Source organism: Scyliorhinus canicula, chromosome 10, assembly GCF_902713615.1.
Source record: "Scyliorhinus canicula chromosome 10, sScyCan1.1, whole genome shotgun sequence".
NCBI classification, from domain to species: domain Eukaryota; kingdom Metazoa; phylum Chordata; class Chondrichthyes; order Carcharhiniformes; family Scyliorhinidae; genus Scyliorhinus; species Scyliorhinus canicula.
Genome location: NC_052155.1, coordinates 108,918,147 through 108,930,867, shown reverse-complemented (window position 1 = coordinate 108,930,867; position 12,721 = coordinate 108,918,147). Strand labels below are relative to the sequence as shown.

General features: G+C 49.7%; 1 pseudogene; it reads left to right on the top strand.

Moving 5' to 3' along the window:
- The window catches only part of LOC119972135, a 106,956-nt pseudogene extending 96,662 nt beyond the window's left edge, over positions 1 to 10,294 (top strand).
- Positions 10,295 to 12,721: the final 2,427 nt, after the last annotated feature.

Sequence of the window (12,721 nt, the reverse complement as noted above, 5' to 3'; positions counted from 1 at the left end):
CGTCATCGGGCGGTGCGTAGTCACCCGTGGGGTCCTTGGAGCCGATCCAAGATGGCAGCGCCCATCGGTCGCACATGGCGGGAGGTGGACAAAATGGCGGGGTCTGGACAAAATGGCGGCGCCCGTCCCCCGCACGTGGTGTCGGAAGCACAAGATGGCGGTGTCCGGAGGCTGCACGTGGCGATGGGGGCAGAGAAGTTTGCGGGCCGCACGGGGCCCTTGGAGAGAGAGAGGGGGGTGGGGAGTCCAGCGGTCGCTGCCCGGGACCGGAGCGACCGCCTTGGCCTGGCAGACGGACAAAAAGTGGCCTTTCTTCCCGCAGCCCTTGCAATTTGCCGATCGGGCTGAGCACCGTTGTCGGGGGTGTTTCGCCTGGCCGCAAAAATAACAGCGGGGCCCCGCGGGTTTTTCGGGGCATCCTGCGGCGCAGGCCTGGGGTGAGTCTGAGTCTGTGGGGGAGAGGGAGGCTGAATTTCATGCTGCCCAGAGGGCCGCCGCGCAGTCGGGGGCGTATGAGCGGGCGTTTCTGTTTGCGACATCTAGGGAGGTAGCGAGGGCCCGTGCCTCCATGAGGCTCAAGGTTTCCCTTTCTAATAGTCTCTGGCGGATCTGTGGGGACTGCATGCCTGCAACAAAGGCGTCTCGGATGAGGAGTTCAGTGTGCTCACTAGCCAACACTTGTGGGCAGCCGCAGTTCCTCCCCAGTACGAGGAGAGCACGGTAAAAATCGTCCAACGACTCACCAGGGATCTGCTGCCTCGTAGCCAATTAGTGCCGAGCGTAAACTTGATTTACCGGCCGGATGAAGTGTCCTTTGAGCAGTTCCATGGCTGCGTCGTAGTCAGTCATGTCCTCGATGAGCGTGTAGATGGCGGTGCCGACGCACAAGTGGAGGATGTGTAGCTTCTGCTCCCTCGTCGGTACGTTTTCCGCCGTGCTGAGGTAGCTATTAAAATAAGACAGCCAGTGCTTGAATGTGGCTGCTGCATTAGCTGCATGGGGGCTGAGTCGTTGACACTCCGGCTTGATGCGGATCTCCATCCTTTAAAACTTGTAGATTAAATTGATACGCGATCAATAACCACAGAAACGAAGGAGTAGTCCGAATTGAAGGCTTTCATCTACAAGATGTTTCCCCAGCAGCTTGAGTACAGAAAGAACGATGACTGCTGGGAAACACAGGTTCTTATACCCCGCCTAACTGGACGGAGCTACCTTCGTCTTGGCCAATGAGAAAGCAACACTTGGGCCAATGAGCAGCGAGCCTTCTCCACCAATAGTAGCTCACACTCCCAGGTACCGTAGTACCTCTAGTCATATTACCACACCGAGATCACACTGACTGCAGAGCAGCAACTCAGTGAAATTGACCTAAAACATGAACCTTTAAATATCATAACTACCAGGCAAACGGTTCTAATTTTTTTTTAAAGGCAGGCTCTCAGGACTGCAGCTCTGCGTCTGGCTGCTCAAGCTGGATGAACTCCATTTACAACACCCAGCTCTGGACCCCCGAAGATGTTTTATACCATTTGCACCTCCCCCTCCTAGGCCCTGCTACCAGAAAGACAGCGGAAACACTGGGAATATCCTCAAGGCATCACTGAATGGGTCAAATATCCCCACCAACCCGAGCAGCCCCTGACCTGAGGCTGGCCAAAATGAAGACGGTTCATTCGGGAAGGCACCTGACAGATCAAGAGACTTTGCAATCACACAAAGGCAAAGTCGAGGAGTTGGAGAGAGCACACAAACCTCCAAGTAATTAATTTATCCTACCCTCAAATCAACAGCTGCTGTGAATTTGGCATGATCTGTAACCAGACATCTCCAAAACCATTGAACTGAAATGGAAGCAAGTAGCCCACAATCGCGAGGAACTGCCTAAAAAGAAGATACATCTAATTTTGACTTAATTAATCTGAACTAATTTTTAAAAAAAATATTACACATAAATGCAGATATCAGCGCATTGACCTTCTTAAAAAATGTCTTGGGGACGAAGTTTGGGAGGTTCTGGAACACAAACTGGAACCTTGGCCGCATAGTTATTTTTACTGTCTGCACCCGCCCTGACAGTGGTAGCGGCAGCACATCACACTTCTTCAAATCCACTTTCCTCTGCTCCACCAGCCGAGCCAGGTTCTCCTTGTGCAGCTGTGGCAAGCCCCCGCGTCACTTGGATACCCAAGTATTTAAAACTTTCCCCCACCACCCTAAGTGGCAACTCCCCTAACCTCCTTCCTGCCCTCTAATCTCAATTGGGAACACCTCCCTCTTCCCATTATTCGACTTGTATCCCGAGATCTGGCCAAATTCCTCTATGATCCCCATGATGCCTCCGATACTGCCCAATGGTGGGTCTAAAATACACAACAACAGGTCGTCCTCATACAATGAGAACCTGTGTTCGACGTCCCCCTGCTCAATCCCTCTCCAGTCCCTTGACGTTCTGAGCACCATTGCCAGCAGCTCTATCACCAAGGCGAAGAGCAACAGGGAGAGTGGGCACCTCTGCCTTGTCCCACGATGCAGCCCGAAGTAACCCAAACTCACTCGGTTCATCCCCACCCTCACAACTGGCGTATTATACAGCAACCAAACCCAATCTTCAAATCCCTGCCTGAACCGAACCGCCCCAATACTTCCAGCAGATGCTCCCACTCCACCCGATCGAATGCCTTTACCGTGTCCATCGCCACCACCACCTCCACCTCCTGCCCCTCCGAAGGCATCATGATTACGTTAAAACAGTTTCCTCACATTCGCTGTCTGCTGCCTCCCCTTCAAAACCCATTTGATCTTCGCCTATCATCCCCGGGACCCAGTCCTCGGTTCGCGAGGCCAACACCTTCGGCAACAGCTTGGCATTTACATTCAATAATGATATCGGGTGGACCAGCCCACAGTGCTCTGGATACTTACCCTTCTTTAATACTCGGGAAATGCAAGCCTGCAACAATGTAGGGGGCAGTTCACCCTCTCCTTTGCTTCATTATACCCCCTCACCAGCAGTGGCCCTAGTGCCGCCCCAAACTTTCAATAAAACTTCAATGGGAACCCATCCGGCCTTGGGGCCTTCCCTGCCTGCACTGTTCACATACAATCAATCACCTCCCTCAACCCAATTGGGGCCCCCAGTTCCTGAAGCAGCCCTTCCTCTACTTTGGGAAACTCCAGCCTGTCCAAAAACTGCCACATCCCCTCCGTCCCCGGCCAGGGGCTCAGGCTCATATAACCCTCTATAAAACGCCTCAAACAAGCCATTCACCCCCTCTGGGTCCATCACCACCTTACGCTTATCATCCCTCACTCTGCCGATCTTCCTCGCTGCTTCTTGCTTGCTCAACTGATGGACCATCCTGCTCACCTCCCTACATTCATACACTGCCCCTCTGGCCCTCCGCAACTGCCTCACCGCGGTCTCCATAGGCATAAGCCCAAACTTCATCTAGAGCCTCTGCCTCTCCTTCAACAGCCCTGCTTCCAGCACCTCCGAGTACCTCCTTCCACCCTCAAAATCTCACCCACCAGTCTTACCATTTCCACCCACTCTGCTTTCTCCTATAATAATAATCTTTATCACTGTCACAAGTAGGTTTACAGTAACACTGCAATGAAGTTATTGTAAAAATCCCCTAGTTGCCACACCACGGCGCCTGTTCGGGTACACTGAGGAAGAACTCAGACTGTCCAATTCACCTAACAAGCACGTCTTTCTGGAATTGTGGGAGGAAACTGGAGCACCCGGAGGAAATCCACGCAGACATGGGGAGAATATGCAAACTCCACACACACAGATTGGTGGTGTGTCACAGATTGTGTCACTCTAATTATCAATTTTTCATTACTGTTACTTTGCTTATGTTAATTTTGGTGAGCCCCTATCACTCAGCCGACTTTGTATTCTTGCTGCCACTGTCCCTTTTATTTCATTGTCGTAAACTTTTCTGACAAACCTGTTATGTGGCACTTTATCAGATGCCTTTTGGTATTACATGTACACCACGTCAACTGTTTTTGACTCCCATCTACCATCTCAATTATCTCATCAGAAAACTCAAGCAAGTTCTTTAAATAATTTCCCCTTGACGAATCACTGTGACAGTTCCTTAATTAATCCACATTTGTTCAATTGATGGTTAATTTTGCCCCAAATTACATTTCCCACCTTTAGTTGATGGGCTTATCTTTACAATATTTGCAGTTGTCCAGTTCTTGGGCACCACCTCTCTACCAAACAAGAGTTGGAAGATTATGGCCAGTGCCTCCAACTTCCACCCATACTTCCTTCAGCATCCTTGGATACATCCCAGAAAAAAGTTACAGTCATACTGGTCCCAACTGGAACCAGCTCTGAATGGAGAATTAAGAAAAGTTCAGAAGTGGTGTTCCAGTAGTTACCAGTTAATACTGGTGATGCTACCAGTATGTTGGATGGCAATAGTAATACGGTAATAGTAAAACAGTAATACTGGCAAACCAGTAGAAAATGCCAGTAATACTGGTGATATAGTTAGTACTGATCTGACCTGGTTATTTTTCAATGTATCCACTGTTCTTTCCATTGCACTTGCATGTATTGCTTATTTGCATTTATTTCTCACATTTATTGCCGGTGCAGCCTCAAGTATCAACTGGTGTCAATCACACTCCTTCCAATGTGTTTCTTTTTGGATGAAAATGCTCATGATTAATAAGTGTGATTCTGCAGATTGTCAGACAAAACACCCAGAATAAACTGGAGACAGTTGCAAACTGCAAATGTTATTGTGATAAATGCCAAGCATACAGAATTGAAATTCCTCATTGATCACAGGCAAATGAAACTCTGAATGAAAGCTTCAGTGAAGGGTTAACAACTTTATTCCTGGGGGAAAAAAGTGAGAAAACACAAATAACTCATGCATATTATCATAATGCTGATTGATTACAGGCCAAATTTGCACACAGATCTGTTTAACCGAGCAGCTTGCTTTGCTCCTTTGAGACCTCTCATCCTCGCTCAACCCCTTCCTCACATGATGAGTGAAACATGCTGTGGTGATCACAAGTTAACTAGATGCAATACAACTGAGCAAACACTAGAGGGAGCACGGGAGAGCCATATAAATGCACCGGGACGGGAAGTGAGGACACACTTCACGGAAGGCAGAACTTGTAGCAGGACACAGACACACAAGCAGGCAGGCAGCACTTGAGGTAGCCGTATGTTAAGCTCTGAAGAGAGAACGAATTCACAATAAAGCATCTTCTCCACATTTGAGACTACGAGTTTTATTAAGACACGAGGAACAACACACATGCTGCAGTAGGAAAGAGGAAAACATAAGCTTGACTCATGGAAACCATTAAAGTTAGTCCTCTGGCCTGTCACACTTCTCCACTGCTGTTCACTGAACTCTAGCCTGTCCTGCAACATGAAGGGGGTAAAAAAGTAACATGTCAGTGGTCTGCATGTAAGATCTGGAATAGACTAAATTACACTGCATATATAGACTGCATGAATGCAGATGACATAAATCACCCCCTGTGCTATCCATCACTTTTAACGATGCTTTGTGTGAGAACCGGCGATTATCTGGAACATTCAAAAAATCATATCTTCCCATCTACTGGAGTGCAAAACACCACTGCATATATGCTTTGCCCAGCCAGGTAAATAAATGAGGGTGCGGCTTCAATCTGTGAAGGCCTGTGTAAGATTGGTTCTCCAAGAGGCATGGTAATGGCTGCAGTGTCCTCACGTGCAATTGCTGTGGTCCTCAGTCTGCAACAGAAAGCGAGAGAAACAGATAAGCTAATACAATTCCTCGGCACTGGGATAGCTGTTGCATTAGGGTTGTAGTTATCTGAACACATTACTGTGTGTGCAGGTGCTGATCAATTGGTCCTGGAGCCTTTAGTTGAGCCTCGATAGCACCTCTAACCTTTCCTGAATGCCTTGATTGATCCCAGAAAACTTTGCCAGCTTCTGCGAAAGGGCCACCTTCTCTGTCTCCAGCTCTGCTGGCCGAGGGCCGCCTTCTCTGTCTCCAGCTCTGCTGGCCGAGGGCCGCCTTCTCTGTCTCCAGCTCTGCTGGCCGAGGGCTGCCTTCTCTGTCTCCAGCTCTGCTGGCCGAGGGCCGCCTTCTCTGTCTTCAGCTCTGCTGGCTGAGGGCCACCTTCTCTGTCTCCAGCTCTGCTGGCTGAGGGCCGCCTTCTCTGTCTCCAGCCTCTGCTGGCCGAGGGCCGCCTTCTCTGTCTCCAGCCTCTGCTGGCCAAGGCCGCCTTCTCTGTCTCCAGCTCTGCTGGCCGAGGGCCGCCTTCTCTGTCTCCAGCTTTGCTGGCCAAGGCCGACTTCTCTGTCTCCAGCTCTGCTGGCTGAGGGCCGCCTTCTCTGTCTCCAGCTTTGCTGGCCAAGGCCGCCTTCTCTGTATCCAGCTTTGCTGGCCAAGGCCGCCTTCTCTGTCTCCAGCTCTGCTGGCCGAGGGCCGCCTTCTCTGTCTCCAACCTCTGCTGGCCGAGAGCCGCTTTCTCTGTCTCCAGCTCTGCTGGCTGAGGGCCGCCTTCTCCGTCTCCAGCTCTGCTGGCCGAGGGCCGCCTTCTCTGTCTCCAGCTCTGCTGGCCGAGGGCCGCCTTCTCTGTCTCCAGCTCTGCTGGCCGAGGGCCGCCTTCTCTGACTCCAGCTCTGCTGGCCGAGGGCCGCCTTCTCTGTCTCCAGCTCTGCTGGCCGAGGGCCGCCTTCTCTGTCTTCAGCTCTGCTGGCCGAGGGCCGCCTTCTCTGTCTCCAGCTCTGCTGGCCGAGGGCCGCCTTCTCCGTCTCCAGCTCTGCTGGCCGAGGGCCGCCTTCTCTGTCTTCAGCTCTGCTGGCCGAGGGCCGCCTTCTCTGTCTTCAGCTCTGCTGGCTGAGGGCCGCCTTCTCTGTCTTCAGCTCTGCTGGCCGAGGGCCGCCTTCTCTGTCTCCAGCTCTGCTGGCCAAGGCCGCCTTCTCTGTCTCCAGCTCTGCTGGCTGAGGGCCGCCTTCTCTGACTCCAGCCTCTGCTGGCCGAGGGCCGCCTTCTCTGTCTCCAGCTTTGCTGGCCAAGGCCGCCTTCTCTGTCTCCAGCTCTGCTGGCCGAGGGCCGCCTTCTCGTCTCCAGCCTCTGGTGGCCGAGGGCCGCCTTCTCTGTCTCCAGCTCTGCTGGCCGAGGGCCGCCTTCTCTGTCTCCAACCTCTGCTGGCCGAGGGCCGCCTTCTCTGTCTCCAACCTCTGCTGGCCGAGGGCCGCCTTCTCTGTCTCCAGCTCTGCTGGCCGAGGGCCGCCTTCTCTGTCTCCAACCTCTGCTGGCCGAGGGCCGCCTTCTCTGTCTCCAGCTCTGCTGGCCGAGGGCCGCCTTCTCTGTCTCCAACCTCTGCTGGCCGAGAGCCGCTTTCTCTGTCTCCTGCTCTGCTGGCCAAGGCTGCCTTCTCTGTCTCCAGCTCTGCTGGCCGAGGGCCGCCTTCTCCGTCTCCAGCTCTGCTGGCCGAGGGCCGCCTTCTCTGTCTCCAGCTCTGCTGGCCGAGGGGCACCTTCTCTGTCTCCAGCTCTGCTGGCCGAGGGCCGCCTTCTCTGTCTTCAATCTGCTGGCCGAGGGCCGCCTTCTCTGTCTTCAGCTCTGCTGGCTGAGGGCCGCCTTCTCTGTCTTCAGCTCTGCTGGCCGAGGGCCGCCTTCTCTGTCTCCAGCTCTGCTGGCCGAGGGCCGCCTTCTCTGTCTTCAGCTCTGCTGGCCGAGGGCCGCCTTCTCTGACACTCCAGCTCTGCTGGCCGAGGGCTGCCTTCTCTGTCTCCAGCCTTTATGGCCGACGCCGCCTTCTCTGTCTCCAGCCTCTGCGGAAGGGCCGCCTTCTCCGTCTCCAGCCTCTGCTGGCCGAGGGCCGTCTTCTCAGTCTCCAGCCTCTGCTGTCCGAGGGCCGCCTTCTCTGTCTCCAGCTCTGCTGGCCAGAGGTCGTCTTCTCGTCTCCAACCTGTGCTGGCCGTTTTCTCTATCGCAGCCTCTGCGGAAGGGCCGCCTTCTCCGTCTCCAGCCTCTGCTGGCCGAGGTCCGTCTTCTCTGTCTCCAGCTTCTGCTGGCCAAGGGCCGCCTTTCTGCCTCTAGCTTGTGCTGGCCGATGGTCGTATTCTCTGCAACACTGTGAGCAGTGCTGGGCACCATACCTTAATAAGAACACATTGATCTTGGGAAGAGAAGAGAAATGGTTTATCAGGGAGGCAAGGTAGCACAGTGGTTGGCATTGTTGCTTCACAGCCCCAGGATCCCAGATTCAATTCCCGGCTTGGGTCACTGTCTCTGCGGAGTCTGCACATTCTCCCGGTGTCCGCGTGGGTTTCCTCTAGGTGCTCCAGTTTCCTCCCACAGTCCAAAGACGTGCAGGTTTGGTGGATTGGCCATGCTTAATTGCCCAAAGGTTAGGTGGGGTTACTGGGTTACGAGGATCGGGCGGATGTTGGGCTTAGGACCGGTGCAGACTCGATGGGCTGAATGGCCTCTTTCTGCACTGTAAATTCGATGATTCTATGTTCTGGTCAGATGGCCTGACTTATATTACAAGAAGCTATAAACAATTTATTAACATTAACTGTGGTTCAACTATATACAAAATAACTGATGAATAGCAGTATGAACATGCACAAGCAACCTCTCTCCCAGCTCCCTAGTCAGTCTGAGGTCACCTGACTGTAACATTCACTGATATACTAATGAGAGTCCTAGTCGTATGTCGGTGAATTACAACACAACCTTGATATCACTACAATCAGAATCATACCTGGTCTCCAAAGGTTAAGTTAGAAAGAGAAATTACACTTATTATTTGATTCCCTGAATTTAGAAGTTTAAGGGCTGATTTGTTTGAAGTTTTCAGGATATTCAGGGCAAAAGATAGGGTAGATATTGGGGAGTCTAGGACAAGGGGGCATATGATCTAAAAATGAGCCAGAACTTCTGCTTCACATATGCAGGGTGGCAGAAGATTGTAAGATCAGATGTGCGTTTTGACATGGATGAATTTTGGTTATTTAAAGAGATTAAGAGATATGGGAAAAGGAGTCGGGTCACAAATCAGCCCTTCAGCTCACTGAATGGACAAAGAAGTTTGAGGAGCTAAATGGCCAACTCCTATTCCTATATGACCTAACTAATGGCTGAATTAAAATTTATCACTCTTCATTGTTTTATTATAAACCCCGTTATTAAAATGTTACCAGTTTTTATTTATGGCACTAACTTCTTGCAATTAGATTTACAGCTATTTGAATCCGAGTCCTTTCTGTTCATTGTCATCCTTCAACATGTTTCCATTAAATGCATACTACCATGGCTTGTTTTCATCTTCCAAAATGATTTCTTCATGTCTGTCGGCATGAAATCGCATCACCTGCCTGCTTGCCAATTCTGCTAAGGTTTCTGCTTTTGCAGTCCTAATTGTTTGGAATTAGGAGGATTGAAAGCGGAATGCAAGATGGAAAGTAAAAGAGGGTAAAACTAATGCAATGACCAAATCCAGAAAACACATTTCCAAACTAAATTGAAAACAAGTTTTGTTTACACATGCAAAATGTGTTTTATTCTATTTGCAGTATTTGTTTATAATTTTGAAAGAAGTTCTACAAATCTGTGTAAGATCTCCCACGATGAATTTGCAATGACTGCCTCGCAATCATTATTCTTTCAGTACGGACATCATAAAAGAGCAACAACAACATGGAGCATTCTGGCCATTTTTTAATGAAACTCACCACCAACAAAACTAACAGGGGCCTAAAACGCCCCCCCCCCCCCCCCCCCCCCTCACACACACAAAATTAAACGTATATACATTTAAACATCAAAATGTGGGAATTCAGATGAAGAGTTATACTTGAAACATTAAGTTAACTTTCTCTATCATTTTTGATTTAGATTTCCAGAATTTATGTGTTTTTATATCTCAAAGAAATGGGAGTGATTGCGAGGCATTTGTCTCATCTGCAAGTGCAAATGGTATCACAATTCTTCAATAAGGTTGATGCCTTTTAATCATTCCCAGGTTTCTGTTCATTTCTGTAATTTTTATTTATGAAGTTTTCCCTAACCCTAGGTGAAGGTGCTTCCTTGCTGATACATACTGCGGACCTGTGCCATAATCTGAGCCAGAAGTAAAGGCTGTTGCAACTTTCCTACCTAAATACAAGAAACAAATTAAAGCATACATTTCATTCCATGCATATTCACAAATGCTGCTGTATCCATATGCCTATAAGGATGCATTCATTTCCAATTTCAAATGTGTGGTAAATAGATTAAACCTGAATTAGTAATTTAAACTCATTAACTCTAAGTGTTACCACAGAGCTTCAGTTTCTGAAACCGTTCCTGGGAGCAATAAACATCAAAGCATTGATTAGCACTAATGTTTAATTTATTTGTTGATTACTTATTAAGTAATAATTAATGGGTAGCATATAAATTCACAGTTTTTATTTGATCTGCACATTAATTTCAGAGTTGAAGCTGTTGTAAAAGCACTAGAGGAAGCAAATAGTGCTCTAAAGTTTAGCAGAACATGGATAGTTCACCAAACTTGTGATTAAGGAGTCTCAGTGATGATGGCAGCATAGGTTTGAAACTAATATTTGTGCTAAGTAGTTTAGAGCAGAGGGAGTAGGGAGAGTAGAATGCCACAGCCCAAATTTCAATACTGTAAGGCAGGATTTGAAGACTTGATAAAGTGGGCGGCATGGTGGCACAGTGGTTAGCACAGTTGCTTCACAGTTCCAGGGTCCCAGGTTCGATTCCCGGCTTGGGTCACTGTACAGAGTCTGCACGTTCTCTCCGTGCCTGTGTGGATTTCCTCTGGGTCCTCCGATTCCCCTGAGTGTCCAGCAAGGCAGGGTGGGGTTACAGGGATAGGGTGGAGGTATGGGCTTGGGTGGGGTGCTCTTTCCAAGGGCCGGTGCAGACTCCATGGGCCGAATGGCCTCCTTCTGCACTAAATTCTGTCCAATACACTTTGAGGGGTGTTGAAGTGGCAGCTGTCTGCAATGTATTTAAATAAACAAAAGAAATGTGTTTTCAAACCGGGATCCAACCAATTTCATTAGAACATAGTCCAAGAGAAGTGACTACAACTTGGAAGATTTCGGATTCAAGAGCTATGGATACCGAAGAAAATCGAGTATTGGCAGTAATTTTAAGGTAGTTTTAAGGTAATTTATTAGGAAGTAACAGTTTAGATAGAATGCATTAGATGAATAGACAAATAGCTAAATAGCTTCTGGGTCACTTTCTGATGAGCACCACACTGCTTCTGCTAGATGATGTTGAGGCTTCTGGAGCTCACTCCAGCTGTCCCTTTGTTCCATGTAGTAACCCAGGGGCCCACGAGCACTGGGGCAAGAAGGAAGCACTGGAGGACATCCTGGGAACCGGTGGGCAGAACTGGGTGATGCAAAAACAGCGGTGCTAGCCGAAACTTGGTTGGGGCCCTCCAGAGGATGGCTGCCAAGGGCATCACAGACTGCAGGGCGTGGAAGGCAACAGGCCACCTCCACTTCTGGTGGATCCTGGGAATGCACCTAAATGGAGTGCAAAACGAAGGGCTTTTAGGTGCAGAGTGGACATGGGTGATGTTTGGCACAGTTAGTTTTGGGTCAAATCATTTTTCACAATTGCACTTGTCACCTTATTAAAACCAATTGTTCACAACGTTAAAACCTCACTCTCTTTGATCTGTCTCCCACTGGGATAAATCCTCACCCCGACTGGACATAGCTTTTTCCACAGTTCTTCAATGTAAGGGAAAAGATTAGGCCCACTCAAATGGAGATTAACAGTAATCCTGAAAGGACTCTCCAATTATTCAATGACCCCCTAGCCCCTTAGCCCCCTCTAGAGCAAAAGGACAATGGGATGTGGCCCTGAGCCTCACTCACAAAGAAGCTGGGGACAGACAGCAGACAGGAGTCAGACATAAGCACAAGCTGAAGAGTATCCAAGCTCTCCCCACTGCGAGCCGTCATCACTCTCCTACATTGACATGCTAAACATGTACAAGGACTACAGAGGGTCAGCACCCTGATCAGATGTTTCTGTAGCAGACCTCCACTGTTGTTCCTTGGGGGCGTTTGGCGGGCAGGGGGGTGTTGTAGAACTGTCCGCGACATGATGGTGCTAGTGTGCGAACCAAAAAAACAATGAGGGCATCCCTGGTGCTCCAGCCCATGTGAACCCTCACAAACGTCTGGTCTTCACCCTCTGGCTCCTCTTCGGCCTTTCTCCACTCCCTCCTGGACTTTCTCCTCATCAGTGGAAACATTCCACTCCTACTGGATGTCTTCATTGAGGGGCTGGTTTAGCACACTGGGCACCGCACAGGTGTCATCAGCCAAGACCTAAGCGGCTTTCCCTTGTCTACAACAAGCCATCCCTGCAACCTGGAATATTCCTGGGATTTGAGACTGCCCAAGGATGAAACTTTCATGCACGCTCCTGCAAAATGAGCACACACATGCGTGATCTTCTAGTGGTCACACACCAGCTGCACATTAAGGGAACGAAACACCTTTCTGTTAATATATGGGACTCCCTGATGCCACAGGGCGCGAGGAGCCACATGAGTGCCTTCAATGGCCTCCTAGATATGTGGCAGACCAGCAATGGAAAATCCAGGAGCCTCTTGTCCTGAGAGGGACGAAAGTGATGTAGTCAGAGTGCACCTGTAGCATCATTTGTGTGTGGATGAC